This window comes from Passer domesticus, chromosome 23 (genome assembly GCF_036417665.1).
Source record: "Passer domesticus isolate bPasDom1 chromosome 23, bPasDom1.hap1, whole genome shotgun sequence".
In the NCBI taxonomy this organism is placed as follows: Eukaryota; Metazoa; Chordata; class Aves; order Passeriformes; family Passeridae; genus Passer; species Passer domesticus.
This window is the reverse complement of record NC_087496.1, coordinates 4,938,649-4,961,541: the sequence shown is the minus strand read 5'-3', so window position 1 is coordinate 4,961,541 and position 22,893 is coordinate 4,938,649. Positions and strand designations below refer to the sequence as shown.

The window sequence follows — 22,893 nt, the reverse complement described above, 5'->3', positions numbered from 1 at the left end:
CTGCTAGCTCTGGCTTCCACATGGGCTAATTAGCTCTGGGTGTTTTGGGAGGGAATGTGGTAATTCGTGCACTTACACAAAGTTTTGGAGCTGGATCATCTCCACACTCCAGCTGAGCTCCTGCACAGGTATCAAGAAGCCAACATTTTGATTTTTTGGGGTTGAAGGAATGATCTGGCTGCTCCTCCAGTCTCCATCCAAGCAAGTGGTCACCAGGGCAATTACAAACTTGTCTTTATTGTAAACTGTTTCCAAACCCTTCATTTGAATGTTGGCTTATTCCTCCTTTTCCATTCAGTTTTTGAGAAGCAACAGGAATCTGCACTAGAATTTGTCACCAGCTGCATTTATAACACATGAAGGTGTTACTCCTGATGATCTGGTAACCCCCAAACTGGTTTTGTCCAATGCAAAAAGGGTTTTTATTAAGGGTTTTTTTTTAATTTCCTTTATCTATTATATCAATATTTTTCCTATTTCCCTTTTCTATCCTTCCTGCATTCTCCTGTTTGTGCATTGTGAGAAAGGAAGAAAGTGATTTCTGCTTTATTTGAGTCGCTAATTCCCACAAATCAGGAGATTTGGATAACTCAATAAACTACAGCCTTTCTGCAGCTACCACACATCAATTCTACTTTTCCCCCATCATGTAGCAGAGGTGCCTTTCACCATTTGGGAGAACCATGAAAACCATTTGGGAAATGCTCCTTGAAACCTTGGGAAAAGCTCTTTGAAACCTTGGGAAAAGCTCCTTGAAACCTTGGGAAAAGCTCCTTGAAACCTTGGGAAATGCTCCTTGAAACCTTGGGAAAAGCTCTTTGAAACCTTGGGAAATGCTCCTTGAAACCTTGGGCTGTCCTTCTACCTGCTTTGGTCAGAAAAAGCAATCCTGTTAAAAGAAATTATCGACATACTAATAATTTTGACTAATTCTACACTGATTTTCTCATAGTTGGGTGAGGCAGTGTAGAGCACAGCCACCACGGTTATTTTAAATTTGGGACTGAATTAAGGCCTCAGAGCTGTCTGAACCCACTAGACCATCCTGCTTTTTAATCTTCCTTCTGTGCACCTCTGTGTTAACTCAAGCTGAGGCTGAATTATGGCTCCTTCTCATCCCTGATAAGCAGTGGCAGAGCAAAAGCTGGAGTTTACTCAGCCTTGTGCATCCATCAGCAGCGTGTCAGGCAGTTTCCAGTCCTGGAATCCTTATTAACAGTGGTGATGGAAGAGGCCCCTAGAAAAGAGCGGGGATTTCAAACCCCTCCACGGAGAGGTGACAGCTCAACAAATCACCTTTGGATTTGTGAGCTCAGCAGATTGTTCCTGGAAGCTGTTGAGAGAAAATAAATATGGAAAACCACAATGTCATTTCTAAGAGTCGCTTTTCAGAGCCTGACCACATTTTAAGTATCTGCTAAGTGATGTCCTTTCTCCTCCCCTGCTCCCGGCCAAAACCAATGTTGTATCAATCTCCCGACAAAGACAAGCTTGACGCTGGGGTTCCAGACACCAAAACAAATACCACCTACAGCCCTCGTGAGTCACACAACTCATGTGACTTAAAACAAAAATAATAAAAAAAATTAAAGACAGAAAAACTCAACTAATTCTTAATCTGTGAGACTCACAGAAAGGAAATAACTCAGCGAGGCTTTTCTCTTTGTTCATGACTCGGTGTTTGAGGGAGAGAGGATGAGTTATAAATGCGAAATAACACAACACATCTCTATGTAATAAATGAATTTTGCAGCTGGGCCCAAACCCACCCTGCATGGTGTGACCCCACGGGCAGCCCCTGTCAGAACTGTCTCTGGGAAAAGGCAAAGCTTCCTTTCATTGCCATGGATTGGATGTTCCTGCACCCCTCACCGAGGAGGTGAACCAGCTCCAGCCCTGGATTATTGACCCTGATAGGTCAGCACAGCTTCCAGACCCCAGCCTGCTCCCTTCGGGAAGCCCTGGACACTGGCAGGAGAAGCTTTGATGTCTTTGCACCTGTCTGTCCTTCTGTGCTGCTTCCTCCTCCTTGGCTCAGCAAACTTCTCCAAGTGTCCTTCCTGAAACCTGCCTCAGGGATGAACGGAATGTTTAGCGAGGACTGGGGAAAATGGTTCTTTTGGAGAGAAAGATAATGCTAAGCTTATATCCATGGCATCTGGGTTTTCTGGTTATGGGTACATTAAAATGTATTTAAATACTGGTATTAAATGAGAGCTTCTTTCTCTGAGTGCAGTTGTCCAATAAATTATTTCAGAAATGGCTTCAGACTTTTGCAATAATCGGTTTTTGGCAAGCAAGAGGACTCTTAAAAGAACCACTTTATCATTCTGAGGAGATCATAAATGGGAGTTAACTCCTAGATACGGTCATTTGCAAAACCATCAGAGGTAATAACAAAATATGAGCCACTTCTAAATGGACTGCTGAGGAGGAAAAAAACCTGTCACCAACCCACAGCAGGCCAGCAAATGCAGACAAAATGTATTATAGCCTGCAGCCCAGCAGATCCCCTCTCTGTCAGATGGAGCTGGCACAAGAGAGTTTTTCTCTTTGAGAAGAATGCCAGAGCTGTCTGGTGGGCATCATCTCCAGTGGGCACTGAGAACTATGAGCTCCCAGCTCTGCTCCTCCCTTTGATGCCATTTTCAAGTTTCACTTTCAGCCTTCTGTTCTCTCCAATAAAACAACAAACAAGTCTCTCAGATTTTTAATTTTTCCACCCCCAAAAAAGCCATTGCTCATCAACCTCTAACCACCCTTTTATCCACAGAGGGATTCTTCACAGGAGCACAGAGCCAGGAGGAGATTTTGTGTTGCCCTGGTGGCTGAGGGGCAGGTTGAGTAATCACCACATCCCAAAGGATGGCACTGCTGACTCATGGTGACAATATGGGAATTGTCACTCTGAGGTGGCCCTCAAATCCCTGCTCTCTCTGACCAGGGACAGGACCTGGGGGAATGGCATCAGGGGAGGTTTTGTTGGGTGTTTGGAAGAGGGTGGTGGGGCTCTGAACATTCCCAGAGAATGGGGAATGAGCTGCCAGAGCTTTTGGACAAGGTGGGATTTGATGATTCCTGTGGGTCCCTCCCAACTCAGGACATCCTGTAATTCTACAATTCAAGAATAAACCAGTGTCCAGCAAAACGATGAGCCAAAATGAACCAGTTATCTGTGGAAACTCTCTGAAAAACACCCCTCAGACACTCTGGAACTGGGGACTCTTGATGGAGAACTGAAGGCCTCAAGCCCTAGGCCTCAAGCTGACAGAGGAGCCCAAATATTTGGAGTATGACAAGAAGCAGCTTAGCCAATTTAACTTATCTGTTTTCATAACAGTTGGAGAGGCTCCTGCATCTCCACTGGGGAGTGGGTGGGGGGTTAGGAGAGCTGTCACACTTTGATAAGTAGGGCACTCCGTTATGAAAGATTAAGGCCAGAGATGAGGATGCAGCTGAGTGTAAATGAGACTCCCAAGAGTGAAGATCAAAGTTGGGAGGAAAACCATAGTAAAGCATGAAAACCAAACTTCCTACCAGGAATTGAAGCATGAAAGGGCCATGGTGACTTTCAGCTGAAGGCCTCACTGAAAGCTGTTGGGGGGTCTCTGTGCCAAGTTTGGATGGTCCTCACTGGAAGCAGAAGGGAAAAGAGGGGTTCCTGCATGTCCCATGAAAAAGAATCAACTCTGCAGGCTGGGGAATCGTGCTAACAAAGCCAGACAAGATACAGCTTTGATATTTCTTGGCATTTTTCTCCTATAAATATGAAGACCACAAGACTTTCAAAAAAGCCCAGAGGGTTCTTGTCTGTGTGTAGTCATGTAAACCACTGCTCATCAGAGAGGCTTTCTGGCCAAGGAATTAAAGCTGTTTCCTTCCTGGCCCCATTTGTTAAAGATTTTGTCTCTGCTGCCTCAGTACATCATAACTGGCTGGGACTTCACAGGATGGGAGAGGGAAAATCTCTTCCACAACAAGGTGACAGCCATGGCCACTCATCTGGTGCAGGAAAAGAAGGTGCACTGGTCTCAATTCCATATTCTCTTTCTCACAGGAACTCTGCACATGTTATTACCTTGGCCAATTCCCTCCCTCTCTGAATGACTTCATGTGAAATTTGGGGTAAATAATTCAATTTCCCTGTGCCTGCAAAAGAGGGGGGTTTAAATAGCGATTGTACTTACCCTATAAACTGCAACTCAGCCATTAGATCCATCTTATCTGAGCATCCAATAATCTCTTGCTGCTTCCCACACTGTAAGCATTAAGTTTGTGGATACATGGCATGGAAGGAGCAGGAATGAGGTCTGTGCTCGTGCTCAGGTCAGAGGAGCAATAAAAGGAACTCGGAGGAGCTGCTTTGGCAATGGTGCTTCTCACTTTCCAGATCCCAGCCTCCTTTAATTAACTTTTCTAAAGTATGTGAGGAAAGAAGGGTGGAACATTGAGCTCTTCTCGTGTGCTCTGACTGCTGCAGAGCTTCTCTCCAAGGCTATTTTCAGCAGCTGCTGCTCATTGCAGCTTCCAGTGGAGGGGGGATAGGGGTGGCATCTGCCACTAAATGTGCCAGCACTGCTGCCTGCACTACCACGTCTCAATTTGGGGTTAAAAAGGATGGTTTAAGGCACAGTGGAGCTTGCTGAGCTCCCAAGGGGAGGCAGGGCTGCACCCTGGGCAGCTGCAGGTGAGGGATTTGGATTTGCCCTGCAGTGACCTGTTCCATGCCCAGGGACACTGGAGTGTCCCTGCACTGGGACAGTGACCTGCTCCCAGTGGCTGGTGCTGGCCAGCACCTTCCCTTTCACAGGGTTTGTAATGGGAGACAGCCTTGCTGGTTTATTTCCCCCCTTCCCCACATTTTTCTCCTTCAGTTTCCCATTCCATCCTCATCATCTTTCTCACCAGGTCACTCCCTCCCTCCATCTCCCTTTCACACTGGGGACAAGGAGTCAGGTGTGAAATTCCCCATCCCTCCAGCCCAGCTCTGCCCATCACCAGCCTGCACCAACCCCAGGGGCTCCCCTTTGGTCATTGCAATAAATGTGGCAGAACTGGACAGGGCTGAAGTGCACAGCAGTGGAGAGCAGGAGATGTGCCTGGCTCTGAAGGGGCTAAACACATAATTTGCAATTCCTGGGCTCTGGGTTCTCACCCAGGGAACTGGGTCAGGCTCATTTCTGTGCTGCTGCATTTCCACCCCTCCTTTACCTGTGAGCAGAGCCACAACCTCCTCACACCTTCCCCTCTGGCAGCAGAGCCAAGCTCTGGGATGAATTCCCATCCACAGGCAACCTGATTTTGTTCCCACCAGTTTTCCCCGGTGCTCTCCCTCCTCCCATCCCTGCAGAAAGCAATTCCTGACTGGGAGCACAGCATCCAGCAACTTCCAGGAGAGCAGGAATATTTATATCTGCTGGGGATTGAACCAGATGATGTTTAGCTTTAGTCCCCTGTTTCAGAAACAATAATGTTATGAATAATCCTTTTATGTTCATACATCTTGTATAAATATCTGAAACGTGTAGAAAACCAAGGAGAGGAGGGAATTCATTAAGGTGGTCGAGGGGAATGTGGCTCTGAGGAACAAGGGGATGCTTAGGAGAGTTAAAGTTGGTTTGTCCCATTATTTTTTCTTTAGAAAGAAACCAGGAGAAACTAAATCTAACCAAATTTTTCTGAACAATGGTGGGTATTAGTTTGTGGAAACATATTCCTGAGGAGCTCATGGGAGCATTAGTGTGTTAGTTCAGCTGTCCTAAAATATTTTTCTTCCGTGTTTTACTGCAAAATTCCTGATCAGGCAGGTCCAAAGTCTGGAATCAACAGTAATTTTTCAATAGAGTTCCATGGATTTACAGGCAGGCCCCATATGCTCATTATTTAAAATAAATGAAGGGAAGAAATAGTGAATCAAAATGTGACAGGAGCAGCGATTTTTGGAAAATCCCCCTCATTTTAAAGAGACCTTCGAGCCAACTTTGAAAGACAAAACAGGGCATGCATTGAATTTTCAGCTCAATGACATCATGTCACCCCGATTTCATCTGGTCCCCGCATGTTCTTGGTGCAGTGTAACTCGATGCAGCTCCATCCAGCTCGTGGCACGCTGTGATTTATTACAATTTAAATGATAAAGCACCCAAGAATGTTCAGGCAATTGGATTAGCCCATTGACTGAATGTGCAGACAGCTATTTTTAGGAAAGAGGTGTCAGTTTGTGCAATATTAGATGGCCTGATCTGTTTTTTACTGAGGGGGCAGGGGAATTTCCCTTCTCACATGGTTCTGATGTTACCTCTGTGTCCTGCTCTTTTTAAGTGGAGATCTGAATGTCACAGGATTTTATTCATCAAAGGTGAGACCAAATTCTTGACATCCTCTGCTGAGTCTTCTGAGAGAGGCTGGCAGGATAAACCAAGCCCAAATTTTGCCCGCAGTTTACAGAGACTCAGGACACGGATTTTGGTGTTCCCACAGTCCGTAGGGATGGCTCAGCAATGACAATTTATGAGGAGCAGGACTAGAACACATGCAAGTCTCTGGATGCCAAGTTCTTGATTCACACCATCCCATCCTCATAAATTATCAGGTGGATCCTCCGAGCTGGAAGCTGCTGGACCCGCAGCTCCAGACAGACAGACATACAGGAAGTGGAAAAAATCGATGCTCCTGTCTTTTGTTTGACAAATATTTTTAGGATAAGGCTCCGAGCCAAAGCAAAAATAACCCTGAAACTGGAATAATTCATGAGTAACGTGGCACAACAACAAAAGGCTCGTGTTAGTGCAGTGGATTCTTTAATTCGGCCAAGAGGAGAAAGTGCTAAAATCAACACAAAGGGATCCCATTAGGAGATGAAAGGCTTGTTGCAATCCCTTTGGTTTACTCAGCTGGGTCACTTTAGGAGCACTGAGTGCTCAGGTGTGGCCTAATTCTCCTTTTCTTGTGTTCCTAAGCGGGGCAGGGGCTGAGGGCGTGTTTAGGTGGGAAGGGAATTCGAGATGTGTATTTTGAAGGAGGGCATTAACCATTCTGGCCATCCTACACCAAACTGCTCCAGTTCCTCGGGACACAAAGCAGGGAAAGGGCCCCGATGGCTGCAGAAATTTGTTCCTTTCTTGACAGCAAACTCTTCATTTCACATGAAAGCATCAGCAGCTTCTGGGAAACAGATTAAATCTAGTTCCAAACTTCCTCTTGATATGGATAAAAAATGTCTAGGAGGGCTGGCTGGACTGATCCCAGCAGGAACGAGACCTCCTGCTGCTGAGCTCTTGGTTCAGTGTTTTAACATCTGATCTCACTGTCCCTGGGTCAAAGTGATGCCTGGTGCAATTCTGACAATGACATTAGGGTCAGCTTAGGAAAGAATTCCTTCCAGTGCATGTGTGGGTTTTGACTCCACCACAGTCCAGCTCTTAGGAACAAGGCACGGCTCTGAAGGCAGTAGATAGAGAGAAAAGCCAAAATTCAGAAATAAATTCATTTAAAAATTGAAAAGAGCAGGTTGAAGTGCTCATTCTTTGAAACATCTATATTTTTGCATCCCCTCTAGTAGCAAAAATGTTTGGGTTTATGGAAGAAACATGGAGGCACCACCAATGCTGAGGATTTCAGGGATTAATTGCTTAGATATTGCTAATTGTGAGGGGAGGGGAGTCATCAGAGGGCTGTTACCTTTGTCTTCTGTTTTAGCAGCAAGCAGGGAAAAGCTGAAAGGAAAGGATATGGAAGGATATTCTGGCCCACGTGATGTAAAAATAGGGGCAGGCTGCTATCAAAATCAGAAATTCCCTCATGGAATTGCCCAGCTTCCAAACCCCTCTGGGCTGGGCTTTCCTGGGCCTCCTGGCAAGATTTACACAAAATATAAAAGCCCATGAAGGTAATTCTGCAGTCAGTGGTGGAGAGGGAGCTGTGAAGTGCAGGGACCCCAGAAGAGCCAGTGCTCCCCATGGCAAACCTGTATTTAACCCAGGGAATTCCCTGATCCTGATGTTCCCAGCCCCACCTCATTCTCTATTTATCTACAATGAGGCCCGGCTGGCTGTGAGGCAGAATTTAATGATAGAGGAAAATAAGTGCAGAGTGAGGGGGTTTCTAATGATCTATTTTAAAAAATAAATAAATTAGGAAGCACGACTTCTGCAGCTTTTGAATCTTGAGGTCGAAACAACCTGAGCATCTCAAGAAGTCCTGATTAAGCCAAGATCTGCCAGTGCTATTTTTTCTGTGTGACTTTTCTTCTGACTAACGTGAGTTAACAGAGGAAAATCTTTCCTAAAAGCTGTGCAAGCTGCCAAATGCAGCACACTCAGCTCCAAACACCCAAAAACTGCTTCAAGGGTGGGAGTCAACAACTTCCAGTGCACTCAGAGCTGCTGAGGGCACAGCTTTATCCCCCCACTGCTCCATTACCTATACTGGAGGTGTCTTCTCAGGCACAGATGGAAAAGGCTGAAAAGGAAATATTTGAAAATGGTGCATTAGAGGAGTGATTGCAGCATGGTGATTTATAGCTGCAGTAATGGACTGGGGCTCAGCGAGCTGAAATCCAATTATCAGCCCTGCCATCTCAGGCAAAATGCTTAAGCCAAACTTTCTAATCAGTGCTTTTAGGTGTGGGTTGGTTTTCAGAGGTGCTCAGTGCTTCCTCACCCCACAAAAATAACATATCCCTGGCCTTCTGCAAAGCAAACCCTCAGCATGGAAAGGCAGTCTCCCCACCTCTGTCCAGGAGGAAAAAATAGATTAAAAAAACCCTAAAAGAACCCATTAAATCAGATTATATTTGATACTCCTGTGCTTGATAAATATTTTCAATAACTGGGTTGAAAATTAATAATCTTCCTCTATGTTATCAGGGAAATCAAAGTGAGGAGAAGAGGTTAAAAATGGCAAAAATGAGGGATGTGATTCTCTTCCTGTGTGGATCAGGAACATTTCCATACCCACCTCACAAAGGCACTCGTGAGAGTTCATTGAGGCCTCTGCAGAAAGTGGCTGGAGCTCCACAGATGAAGCTGCTGTGGAAGGGCTCCATTATTAAATAATGAGGGGCCATCACATGTGAACAAAACACACTTAGATATTTCTAAGATTTAGATTTCTTAGATATGTTTTAGAGCAATGTGTTGTTTTCCAGCAGCCTCATCCATTCCAACCTGCAGAGGATCAAACATTTCCCAGAATATTTTGTCTTTTTATTTCTGAGATGGCAGCATTGTTATTTCTTTTTAGGATATTGAAACAAAAAATGGGATTTTGTTTTTTAAAAAAAAAAAAAATAAGAAGGGAAAGTTTCACACAGCATGTGCCAAAGGAACAAACTTCTCCCTCGACATCTGTCCCTGAACAACAGAGGAGACCTTGGGTTTCGTATCTCAGCTGAAGAGATAAATGTGGAAACACCTCCCCCACTGTCCCACTGCAGCGCCGAGGCTGGCCTGGGACAGATCCCCCAGGACAAGGAGCTGCTGCAAGCTTTGCCTTTTCCACTGGAGAATTCACACCTGCACGGATCCTCCACACAACAGACAGAGGCTGCGCTTTGGTGGGCTGCAATCTGGGGAGAATTCCTCCTAAAATATCCCAAAATAGAGGCTGGGGGAACAGGGGCAATTTTATTTGCCTTGGCAGTGCCAGCTTGTGTGCCATGGCTGTAGGGAAAGGAGCATTTGGCTGCCTGAGGAATATGGGGACCTCAGCTCCTTGTTGAATACTTCTAGCCATTGAACCAAAATGTTGTGTTTCTTCTGGGTTTGGATCACTATTTTTAAGTGGTCTGTTAATATATTCCAAAAGGAATTGGATGCTGATGTAAAGACACCAAGAAGACATTCAAAACCAGGGCTTCCCTCCTGCTACAATTTTGCTGCAGCATCTTCCAAAATCCACATTATGCCCCAAAACTACACACAGAAGGTCAGGCCATGTGAAAAGGAGCAAAGGGGGATGAAGGAGAACAGGAATTACACCAAAGCTGTGCTGTTATTTCTGAATTATCCATCAAACAGCAGGGAGAAAAATCCAGATTTCAGGATTTTTTTCCCTATTTGGGCCTTCAACACACAGACACTGGTGGAGTGAAAACACAATTCAATGGAAAGGCAAATTTTGTGTGTGAGGTGCTCCACGAGCCCACCAACCCTCTTCCCAAGCTGGCATCCAAACCCCAGGAAGAAGCCAGCCCCAACCACTCCATGCAGGGAAGGAGATGCTCTGCAAGCCCTGGTGGGAAGGGGAGAAAGCAAAAGAGACAAACACACTTCGAGTAACTGATTCACAGAGGTGCCATTTACTGGATTCCTTGAGGAAAACCAAGTTCTTTGCATGTTCAGACATGATACAAGCACAGCAAAGCAAAACCAAAGTCCACTGATTAATTCGTGATCCTTTCCACACCTCGTGGCCTGTTCTGGAGGAGCTGGAATCCAGGTGAGTGTGACTTTATCCACAAACGAGTTTGTGCACCGAGAGGACTCTTCTCAATCCTCAGCATTTCTGATGCTTCACAGCATTTCTTGCATAATTCATTCCTAAAAGTGAAGCTACCAGCAGGGCAGTCAAGTGAGAAGGGTGCAGTGGCCTGGGAGCAGCAGGCACAGCTTCCAGGGGAAGTTCAGCTTCTTGGAGCAGCCAGAGGGAGCAGTCTGGAGATTCTGCCAGGAGCTGAGCTTCTCCTCCTTGCCCTTCTGTCCACCTTGCAGAGGGAGGCAGCAGCACAGAGCACCAGGGCTGGGTCAGTGTTGGTGTCTGGCAGGAGCAGCCATGGAATAAACTCAGTTTATTCAGCAGCAAGGAACAAACTCAGCCAGAGCTCATCCACTCCTTGTCCCTCAGATCCTTCAGCTGCTGGTGGGGACACCCCTGGCTGGAAGGGTGGTGTGAGAGACACACACTGCACAGCAGAGCCCCTGCTCATCCTTCCACCCCTCCCTCCCTCTCTCCCACCCCCAAAAAACCAGGCATTTCTATCAGATTCACCACCAGCCCACTGCTGAGACACTGCTGTAGGTGGAGCTCTGCGAGTCGAGGCAGCAAATAAATGATTCTGGAAGTGTCAGACATTTCAGCCCAGGAGATTAGAGATTCATTGACTGCAGTGTGGGAAGAGCTGTTAAATAAAAACAATTGCAAGCAGGCTCACCAAGGAAAGCAGAGATTCCTCTTTCATCTTGGAAATTATACATATATTTTTTAAAATTGGTTGGAATGCCCTCATATATTCAAATACAGTGCCAGAGCATTGGGTGAAGGACAGAAAAACAGAAGAGAAAAAAGGCATGACTTGCTCACAGCAGTACCATGGATTTCATTGTTACATGTGGGGGCACACCAGAGGGTCTCCTGGCATGTCACAACCTCATTCCCAACCAGGAAGGTTCCAGAGAGGAAGAATTTGTGCTTAAAGAACAGCAGCCCTGTGCACCAGGAGACAGAAACGTCGTGATGTGCTTTGCTGCCTTGGCCAAAGCCCTTTGGGGAGCCTCTCCCCCTCCTATTCTGTCCTTTTACCTTCTACAAATGAGTCTTCACCTTGTTTTGGGCAGGAAAAAATCTGTTTCTGTGTTCTAGGTACAATTTCAGGGGAGCCTGGAGGTTTTTCCCCTCCATGCATAAAAATAATCCCAAACTGTCAGATCTTACCCCACTGCAGGACTTGTGTGGGCATCCATGGAGTAAAAAACACCAAAACTGTAACACAGGAGGAAAGTTCAGTCTGGGCCCAGGGTAAAAACCAGAATTATTGCTGAATCCAAGACTGATGCACGTCCCCCTCCGTTATTTAAAGCAGGAGATTTTTAACTGGCTGGCAAAGTCGAATTTTCAGCCATTCCTTTGTTTGGCAGAGGGAGAAGGAATCCCAAATATATCAAACACAGAGGCAGTGAATGGGAGCTTGCAAATGCCTCTCGTGAACTTGGGGATGCATTCAGATCAAAGCAGCATAATGAGATATTCTGAATAATACAGAGAGATATTCTGAGCAATATTTGATGCACCTAATTACTGAGAACGTGCCTCCCTGAGCTCTCCAGGAGCAGGATCAATGCCCTGCAGGTCCTTGCCCATGGATAGGATCTGTGGATTGCCAACCTGGAATGAGCTCAGGAGCATCAGCAGCCACTAATTCCAGGTAAAAAAACCTCATTAATCCAAAGGAAAAATATATTTGCATGGCATGAGAGCTGTAGCCATCCTACTGAAGACCTAAACCAACTCCACAGATGATGATGGAGCTCTTCCCAGTTTGGTTTTGGCCTTGGAATGAGAGCCCAGGTTAAACCAGAGATCCCAAACCTCCTCTGGACTTGGCCACACATTTCTCAATGCCCAAAAAAAAGCTGAAACGAGCCAATCCGGGACCCCAATTAACTCTATAAATAAAGAACTTGGGCTCCAGCACTCATCCAGCAGCTCCAAATGCCAGCCCCATCCCAATCAACCCAAGAGAGGCTCCTGGCTGAAAATTTCATCTTTTAAATGGATCCCTCGTAACAGATCTGGCTTTTCCTCTGCTATTGACTAATATCGAAAATTCCAGCTATGCATATTCATTTCCTCTAAATACCTGATCCCCTTCCATGGAAAATATTATCTTGAGGAAGAGCCCAATTAAATTGTGCAACTCTTTGCAACCTTTGCTGTTACAGTATCAGGTGGGGAAGCAGCAGCAATGCTGGAAAACACAGGAGCTTCGGGAAACCCCACGCGTTATTAGGTTTGATGAGATCCATTTTCTTGATGGCTTCTGAAAGATCTTTGTGCTAATTAGCTAAGAATACCACTGAATTATTTAATTATCTCTACTTTTGTGCCATAAAATATGTTGTCATATCACACTCTGTCTTGCTGTTGCTCTTCATACTTAATGATGCCTTTAGAGTTCCTGATTTCCTTTGTTCTCCCTCTGCAAGTGGTTTTTGGTGGTGCTGGGGAAGGAGGGGAGAGCGCAGAGGGGAGGCCAAGGGAAAAAAAATCTCAGGTTTTAAAGAAATTTTGACGTGTGGGAAAATCTTTACACATGCCCAGCTCCATCTCCCTGTGCCATACACAAAGCGTGTCTCAAAGCTATATATTTATTGCTAATCCAACCAGGAATTCTTTCCAGAGGGAAAAAAAAAAAAAGGGATATAACACCATTTGGAAAAAAAAAAAATTAAAAATTAAAAATCGGCAAGGAATGCTTTTTTTTTTACCAAGGAAGAGGTAAATTATGATAATTACTCTGACTGGTAGGGTCCTTAAGCATTACTAATTAGCATTTATTGCCTGGATTATTGAAACAATGTGTGTGTTCCCAAGAGTGAGGAAGAACTGGGATGCTCTTTCCTTGGGAGCCCTGGGAAAAAGGCAGGGCAGCAGGAATGCGGCACAGTTGGCACCGAGGCTCCTCTCCCCGAGCTCCAGCCTCGTGCAGAACTGGAATTGTACCTTTGGGAAACCCACGCCTTGAACTCCTCAACCCTGCCTGCCTTCCCCCCTCCTCGCGCTCGCGGGGAAGGGAACAAAATTTAGGGTGGAGAAGGGAGAAAAAATAAAAATCAGAATGGTTTGGCATGGTTGGAGGTGCAGATGAACGTGGAGTTCATTGCAGTGTCTCCTGTTATTCCAGGGATTATGCACAAACCTCCTAAGAAAAAGGATTTCATTGCTCTAAAGCACTGAGGTACAGCCAAGCACTTCCTTACACAGGAATTAAAGGGTTAACAAATCCAGCAAAAAATAGGAATATTACAGTATTTCCAACTGGCATTTTGACTGACTTTGCAATCAGATTTCGGCATAAACTGCGTTTTAATATCGAGCATTTATAATGTGATTTAGGTTAGGAATTAGAAATCGATCAGGAATTAATCAATCATCTAATCAGCACTGGCCACTACACAGCATCTCAACTGCAATTTGCTATCTGGCCCAATAAATCCTTAAGCACCTTGGAACTGATTCAGGGAAGAAAGGCAGTAAAAGTATTCTTTTTTTTTTTTTTTTTTTTTTTTTTTGGTAGCTGCAGCTCCGTGCAACTTTAGGTCCTGCTAAACCCCTGGAAATAAAAGAGCAACAATGGGAAACTGCAGAATGCCTCGGACCTTTTATTTTTACCTTTTCCTGCCACCAAACCCTGTGCCTTTCAACTTGGGAGAGCAAGTTCCAACTCAGCCACAACGAGGTCAAAGTCACCGAGCTCAAAGCTCCAGTTGCTGCTCAGACAAAACTCCCAGACACCAGAGTTTTGTAAAAGTTACAGTATATATATATATTTTTTTAAATAACTATATTTTAAAAAATCCCACGCTTCATTTGCTTATCTTTCTCCTTCGTAATTATTTGCATCACATATGGCACAGAATATTTAGCAATGCTTTGTATTAAATATAGTGGCAGCATATTAGATATACTTCTAATTGAAACTTGTTCCAGCCTGGTGGTTTTTATTTTAGGGCTGAAAAAGATCTTCAACCCTTATTAAGCTTTACTTATTCTATTTATTGATTAAATTAATGCCTAATATTTATTTTCCTTGTAAGAGGAAAAAAAAAAAAAAGTATTTTCGTCCACAGGTTCGTTTTGGGTTTGTTTTTTTTTTTTCTAGTGAGAACATAAAATCATGGAAATTGTTATTAGAAAAACTCTGTAACGCTAAAAAAAGGAGCAAAAGGAATAAGACAAAAAACAAACCCCCAGCGCAACATCCCTCCTTTTGTGCGCAGAAGGTGAAAACCGCTGCGGGAACCGCTCTGGACGAGCTCGGTGCGCTCGGAAGGGAACGATTCCCCGGCTGCGCCCAGCGGGGCTGAGCTCCCCCGCGCTGACATCCTGACACTTCTGCAGCCGCGGGGCTCAGGATCGCCCCGGAGCTGCAGGAACCGCCTGGAATTCCGCAGCGCGGAGGCACCGCAGGGAAAGGGAAGGAAAAGGGCTGTGGGGGACTCTTCTCTTCCAGCCGCTATTCCCTGCTCTCCTCCTCGCCTTTCCCCGCGGAAAACCACCCTCGGGGGCAGGCAGCGCGGGGTTATTTCTTATTTCCTTTCTTATTTCTTATTTCCTTTCTTATTTCTTATTTCCCTTCTTATTTTCCTTCTTATTTCCATCCCCTCCGCTCATTTTTTTGGGGGGGGGGGGCTGCGCGTTCTCTCTGCCGCTTTAAACCCCATCCCGGGAATTGATGTTTGGGCTGCGCGGGGCTCCGCGCCCCTCTCTCCCCAAAGCCATCCCTCCCCGCCCATTGTTTTGCCGCAGCCCCGCGCAACCCCCGCCCCGCAGCGCGGACACAATAGCGACCCCCGGGGAGGGGACAGCGGGGACATCGCGGGGGCTCCCGAGGCGGGGACCCCCCCCCGGCAGCGCAGGATGCGCGGGGGAGCCAGCGCAGCCTCGCAGACAAAGCGCTCGCCCCGTTCCCCTTCTTAAAAGGGGGGAAAGCGCCCCAAAAAAAGCGGCTTCTTTTTTTTTTTTTTTTTTTTTTGCGGGTGTGGTAATGGCTGGACAAAGGTGCGGGGCTGCGGCGCTCCGGATTCCGAGCAGGTAACAGCAAATAAATGCGGCTGGCTTCGGAATTAAATTTGGAATAATGTAGAAATTCAGGAGGACAAGGCGTTCCCGGCTTTTTTTTTTTTTTTTTCCCCTCGCGGAGGTAAAACGCTCAGTGGCAAGAAAAAGCAGCTAAAATTAATTAAAAAAAAAAAAAATCAAACAAGCAACCTTTTCCAGTTCAATAACTGTTAAACAACAGGAACCAGCAAACATATCCTAAAGCTCTTAAATACCAAAATGTTACACCGTCAATTAATTTTTGGTGCATCGTTTTAAGTTCAAGCATTTGCATTCAAATATCAAACAGTAATTCGGTGCCATAACAAGGTACAGTAACTTCATTATAAATTGCCTTGCAGAACAGAGATAAGAAATACAGTTGCAACCATAATTAATTTTACAGCAACATAAAAAAATCTAATAAAGAAAAACAGCAGCAGCAGGAAACATTTTGAACATTTCTGATTCATCATTTACATATCATATAGCCCGGAAAAGCAGCAAAGCTGGAAGTTCTAGAAAAAGGACTCAAAGAAAACTTCAGCATTTTTTACTTTCCAACCATTAACACATGCAACCATTTTATTCTGCACTTTATTTTCCCAACCTACAAAATCCAACCCATCTCCTGGCTTTTTATTTTTTTATTTATTTTTCTCTCTCCTTTTTTAAAAAAAAATTTTAACCCTTTTTTTTTTTTTCTTTTGGTGTGTCCATAGAGCACATTTCCAAGATTAATCGTTCAGTTTTAAACTTGGAAGCATGAGGCATGCTGGGATTTCAGCTGAGGTCAAGCACCAATGTACCGAGCTGTTACTGTTACGCTCTCAGGGTACTCTGTGTTGCTCTCAACAAGGTGGGGGGAGGCAAAAAAAAATCAAAAAAAATCAAAATTGAGACGCTCTATGCAGTGGCCTGCTGCAAAAAAATCTCCCAGTTTTACCACAGTGATGTTAATATTCCTCCATATTGAAACGTCTGTGTTTATGGTTTTATTCGCCTGTATTAATGAATGCGGCTGGGGATGGCCACGCACACCTCAAGAACTGTATTTACATCCATATCGTGTATATCTTATCTACACACGCATATATAATAATCACCCTGTGTGTACACACATACACCCCCATATCTGGATCAGCTGGAAATTTATCTCGTGAATATACACACACACATTAAAAAAAGAAAAAAAAATTAGAAAAAAAATCTCAGCGGTACGAACGCCGATTTTAATTTGATTTTTATACAGAAAATGGCCATAACCACCGCCCTACATCAGCCGATGGAGCCTAAGGAGGAGAAATAGACTTATTTTTCCCTTAAAAGGTCTCTAAACACTATTGTATGTGTGTGTATACGGCTCTAAATATACACACCCGCGCTCACACGTATACACATAGAGAGAGGATATATTTCTAAAATAAAATAAAGATGTCAAAGCACAACTCACAGCTCCCAAGAGCCTAACCCGTGGATTTAAAAGCTAAACATCACAAGTTAGGGTCTCAGGGATTGAGAGGGGCGCAACAAACTAGTCCTTGCAAAAAAAAAAATTAATAAAAAAAGAAAAATACCAAAACCAACGGGGATCAAAAAATAATAATCATAAAAAAAAGAGATCAAAAGGAGAAAGAGGAAAAGAATAGCAGGCAAGTTCAATTCATGGCTCAAGATTACAAAACAGGACACACAGGTGGAAGGAAAGAGCTTCTCTAAGGACCCTCTGTTGAGAGAATACATTCCATTTTTAATCGTTTATACAAAAAAAAAATAATAATAATGACATGGCGCGGCAGGTTCCTTACAGCTCCCAACAAGGTCGCTTGCGACAAATACACGAAAAGTCTCCGCATTTAAATAACGAAGAGGAAGTTTGGGGCAGTGACGGAATTATTTTCATTGTTTCAACGAGAAGGAATGCAGAAATAAGAGCAGGAATCTGCAGGCTCGCTCCCGGCCCCTGGCACAAAGCGTGCAGCAGCAGCAAGGCGCTGCCTCCCCGCCCCCTCCGCCAGCCCCGGGGATGGAGAAAAACCCCGAGTCGCCACAAAACCAGGTAGAAACTCACCATTTGGAAGCGGGGGAGGCTCCGGTCGGCGGCGCTGGGAAGGGCCGGGGGGGCCGGGGCAGTGCCCGCAGCAGGCTGGGTGCCCGGCGGGGTTTGACACCCGAGCGGCTGCGAGCGTGCGGTGTGTGCGCAGCCGGGGGAGGGAGGCGGCCGAGGGAGGGCGGGTGTGTGCAGCTGGGCAAGCCGCTCGCATTTTTAAAACATCTTTTTTTTTTTCTCTCTCTCTCTCTTTTTTTTTTTTTGGGTTAAAAAAAAATTAGGGGGGTATAGCAGGGAAAAGGGAGAAAAAAAAAAAAAAAGGAGGTGGTGGTGGGGGGGTTGGTTGAGGGGGTGGGGGGAGGAAAGGAAAAGGAACCGAATTCCTCCGCAGCTCCTCTCGCCTGCCGCCCTCCGCGCTGCCCGGCAATGCCGCTGCCGCCGCTGCTGCTGTTGTTATTATTATTATGATGAAGAGACGGGGCTGGGGGGCTGCGGGAGCCGGGGCCAGCCCGGTGCCGGAGCGAGCCCCAGACTGTCAGCGGGGAGGAGGAGGAGGAGGAGGAGGAGGAGGAGGTGGAGGAGGAGGAGGAGGAGGGAGGAAGGGCGCGGGCAGCAGCGCCGCAGCCCCGGCCGCCCTCCCCTGCCAGCCGCCGGCCGGGGCTTCAAAGGAAAACCTGGAGAAAAAGCGGCTCGCCCGGGAGAGGAGGGTGCGAGCCCCGCACACACAGCACACGGCACACACACACACACACACAAAGGGACTCCATCCTGCACCGACTCCTCTCTCCGAGCACCTTGTGCACCCCCAGCCAATGGAAATTTACGCCGGCCATAACCCAGAGCAGGATTTCGTCCCCAGCTTGCCACCTCCTTCCCTCCGCTCTTCTCCCCCTTCCCTCCCTCCCTTTCCTCCCTCTTTCCCCCCCCCTCCACCCCCCCGCCCAAATAAATAATCCGGATCCGCACCCTCCACCCAGCTCTGGAACCGCTTGAGGCCCAGCGGCATGAGCGGGGAGCAGCCGAAACGTACCGGAGGGCCCGAGGTTAAAAATGCAAAATATCCGGCGCTGCCGAAGGCAGGTCCCCCCCGGCCCCGGCCCCGCCGCCGCCCGGCCGGGGGCAGCGGTAACAGGCACCATTACGGAACCATCATCATCATCATCATTCACTCCGTCCTTTTCTCACCTCAGGAGTCTGAGCCCATTCACCAAAGTCCTTCCTCGTCCAGGAGCTCAAATATTTTCTTTTTTTTTTTTTTTTTCCTCCCCCCCCCTTTTTTTTTTTTCTCCTTCTGGATCAGCCAGTCCCGACATCATTAAACTATAGTCCTCCTCTTCCTCCTCCTTCCTTCTCCCCCTCTCTGTCTCCCCCTCTCTCTTTTTTTTTTTTATTTCAAAAAGGGGGAGTGGGGGGGTGGCTGGGGGGTGTGGGGGGGAAGCAGACATAGCTGCATGAAGTGGCTGCCTTTTCGAAAGCACATTTAATCTTTCCTGGCTCCCCTAGGCTTCGATGAATTAGAAGGGAAAGGAGAGGAGAGGGGGAAAGAAAAAATCCAGGCAAGGGAGGCTGTTGAGGGACAGCAAGCATCAGGCTCAAATCAACGACCAGATGAAAATGTACTAGACCACACTGCCCCCTCTCTTCCTCTCGCTCTGTCTCCTTCTCTCTCACACACTCTCACTCCTGGAAAGCTTCAGTGTCTGGTTACAGACTCTTTTGGATCCTTCCCCCCGCTCCCCACCCTCGCCCTTTGCCAACTATCCTAGAGATTCCTTGCATGCCTACTTAAATCTTTAACAGAATAAGGACCCGGCTCCCCCCGCCGCCAGCCCCGCACACACTCACACACTCACACACTCACACACACACACAGCACTGCCGGTCACCCTTCCCAATAATCTCTTAAGCCGCCGGGAGAAACCCGCGGCGCATCCCCGCCGCATCCCGGCCCCGCCGCATCCCCGCCGGGCACCGCCCCGGGACCGCTCCCGCTGCCCTCCGCCTTCCCAGGGGCTGCAGGGGAAGCAAAGGGGAAGCCGAGGGGCTGCAGCCCTTCGCCCCGCATCCCCGCCGGAGCCGGCGGTGGATTTTAAAACAATAAAATCCAGCGCTGGCCCCGGCGGGTGCCCCCCGCTCCCCCCCGCCGCAGCCGCCCGTGGAAATCGCACGCCCCACGTCTGCAGTGAGGCAGGCAGACTGCCTGGCTCATGCCCGTGATGACTTTAGAGCTGACAACCTCCTCTCCTCGACCCCCCCCTTCCCCTCCACACCCACCCCTGCGCTCAATGGCAGCGCTGCTGCCTCTCGCACCAGACTATATTTGCAATATGTGCTAATTTACCAGCTATATGCCCTTGGATTTTAAAATGAATTCATCAGTCAATGTTTCTAGTAGCGATGCTCCCTCTCTCTGCCTCACACACACCCTCCACTGCAGACATGTTACTCATTCTGCAAGCATTTCCTCCCCGAATGTCCGTCAGACGCATATACACTTCATTGATCAAACCAAATCCCCTGATAACAATAAATAATAATACAGACAGTTAACATCAGCGGGGAGCGGGGCGGGGGGGCGCGGGGGGAGAGACAAAGATGACGACTAAATCTGCATTGTGCTTTAGGAGGCTGAGCCCTGCCTTTCCCAGAGATGCTCCGCACAATGCGGGGCGCAGGTAGCCCCAGACCCCAGCTCTGGGGCCTCCCCCAGCCCCCCCCGTTTGCCCAGACGCTGGGGATGGTGATGTCTGATACCCCAACCCACACGGGCTTCAAAAGGTGCTTGCAGGAACAGAAGGTTCTGGCTGTGGAGGGGAGGCAGCACCTCCCGCAAAATACAGCAATAAACGCAGGCAGCTTCTTTGTTACGCTGAGCACCGCACAGACGCTCAGGAATTGAAGGTATCGGGGCACCCAAAGGCACAAGGATTGCCAGGAGCACCTTCCAGCTCCCCCTGAAATCCTTTTTCTTTGTACAGAAGGCAGGGAGCACCTCTGCAAGAAGCCAGGCTGTTAAATATCCCTCTGTGCCGGCTCTTTCAAGGGCTTTAGGGCTGCCCTGGCTTTATTTCCCAGTTTTCTGGGGCTGAAACAGGGGAGGCAGGAGATTGGGATTGCCCCTTGGGATTTTGGCTGGTTAGACAGCTTGTGTGGGTCTGGCAGAGAGAAAGTGGCTGCAGTGTGAGCGTTCGGGAAGTTGGGGAGGGTGGGGCTATCTAGAAATCTTTGACTCACTGGGGTAACTCCCTGAGCACAGGAATCAAATTATTGCTCCAAGCAAACTGCATTTTATGAGCAGCAGCCTCAGAATGAAATTCTGCATGCACACAGAGCTGGGGACAGCTAAAATAAAGGCACGGAAATAAATGTGCAGCCCGTAATTAAATTATTGGGTGCAATGCAGAAGTCTCTGGGTGATGGAAGAGGTGGGATTATGCAGCAAAGTCAGTTTGGGAATCCACACATACAAATTATCTTATTTATACTGGCATAATCCTGACTGGCATCAACCTAGATAGGTCAAGAATCAAACCTGTGTGCTGAAGGATCTGATTTTGGGAGAAGTAGTCTGGATTAGTGACTGTATCTGCCAACCACGCTTTCACTCACTCCCTTCAGAGTCCCTCACCACCACTGCAAGATTTTGCCATCACACAGAACATTTCACGTCCATTGTCTCCTTATCCTCCTTCCCAATAAAAAATATTTGATTTTTTTTCCCAAAGTTTTGTAGCAAACACATAATTTCTTTATACACTTTAGCCAAGCCTTCGGAGGATACTTATTTCAAGCAGTTAACACCTGACCCCAATTTTTGTGGGTAATTAGTGAGCTAGATAACCACACAAAGTGGGTAATTATTTAGTACCCAAGGGTACTGTACAAGAGGGTAGAGGCTGGCGGTGTTAACAAAAGCACATCCCTAATTATTGTATCCATCCTGATGTTTTAAGAATAGTTACTTCCACCTAATGATCCATGATAAATCAGTAAACTCTTCTGCCTCCCTTAGACGGGATAACCAAGGGCAGGAAGGGAGGGAAAACCAATGCAAGGCACAACTTCAATTTGTGCGAGCTCCAAAAAAATGAGATGAATCCCCTTGGAAAAGGCAGTGAGACTGGAAGTGCCAGCTCTGGGACACCTGATAACCACCCCTGAAAGCCACCAGGTTGGTTGGGAAGGCTGGAGAAGCCATGTGGGAGATTTGTAGGGAGGGCCTGAGGTCGGCTTAGGGAACGTGGCCGTGCTGATGGATCCTTGAGTGCAACCCATGGTGTTCCAACCAAGCTCAGCCTGGCTCCTGGAAAATCCCTTTAAAGCTGTGCACATGGGGTGTTCTGTGCTTGGGGAGGGTCAGAAATGCCAGGGGGTTGCATTAGGTGGGGAAAAAAATATCACTTTTGATGGATTTCAGTTATCCATCACCGCCAGTATTTATGTTGCGTTTCTCCCGCGGAAAATGGTGCATCCTCAGCAGGATTGTCCTCAGATATGAGAAGGGAGAAATGGGATATTGAGTATTGAAATATTTGAGATATTGAAATATTGAAATAGAAACTAAATAGGATTCAGTAGTTAAATCCATACAAATATCCCCAAGGCAGGTGTCAGAGGAGGGCGACAGGAAAAGGAGCCAGAAACTAAAACACAACAAGTTCCACCTCAGCCTGAGGAAGAACTTCCTTCCCAGGAGGGGGCAGAGCCCTGAACAGTCCAGGGAGGTTTTGGCTCTCCCTGCTGGGGCCACCCCAGCCCCACGGGATGTGTCCCCTGTCCCTGCTCCAGGTGACTCTGCCTGGCCAGGGGGGTTGGGCTGGGACCCTCCAGAATTCCCTTCCCGCCCCAAATCCCCCGGGACTCTGTGAGAAAAAAAAATAAATTGGTTTTAATCAGCAGGTGATAAAGAAGTGTTTGCTGGGAACAGATCCACGGCCTGGAACACAGAGCCCCCATCCCCTGACCACTGCCTGAGCACTTCACACTCACTTAAGGACATCCTCAACCAGGACATTAAGCTCAGAGGAAAAGCACTTTCCTCTTTTAATTGCTTTTATGAATCACCACCGACATCCAGACACTTCATTTACTGGAGTCCAGCAACCCTGTTTTGCAAACACTGAAATTTCAAAATGTTAAAGGCCTCTGGGCTGGCAAAAATAATAAAACAAACAAAAAAATTAAAAAATAGAGGTGTCATTCTGTTTGGTTTGATCCCAGCTTTGCATTTAACTCAACTTGCTGCTCTGGGCCAGGCACTACACAAAAAACCCCACAACTGGCAGCATCACCTGGCCCTGTGACCA

General features: G+C 46.9%; 2 long non-coding RNA genes across 3 annotated transcripts; both read right to left on the bottom strand.

The window, feature by feature from the left end:
• Positions 1-467: 467 nt before the first annotated feature.
• On the bottom strand, positions 468-9,255 carry LOC135285508 (uncharacterized). Of its 2 annotated transcripts, none has more exons than XR_010350330.1 (2): positions 826-9,255; positions 468-737 (listed from the first exon to the last, which is right to left on the bottom strand). It is a non-coding gene; the product is annotated as an uncharacterized LOC135285508 (long non-coding RNA). The 2 variants fall into 2 exon arrangements; XR_010350331.1 differs by having other exon boundaries at positions 468-715.
• A 1,022-nt stretch (positions 9,256-10,277) lies between these two features.
• On the bottom strand, positions 10,278-18,500 carry LOC135285506 (uncharacterized). Its single transcript, XR_010350327.1, has 2 exons — positions 17,609-18,500; positions 10,278-10,758 (listed from the first exon to the last, which is right to left on the bottom strand). It is a non-coding gene; the product is annotated as an uncharacterized LOC135285506 (long non-coding RNA).
• Between the last annotated feature and the right edge of the window lie 4,393 nt (positions 18,501-22,893).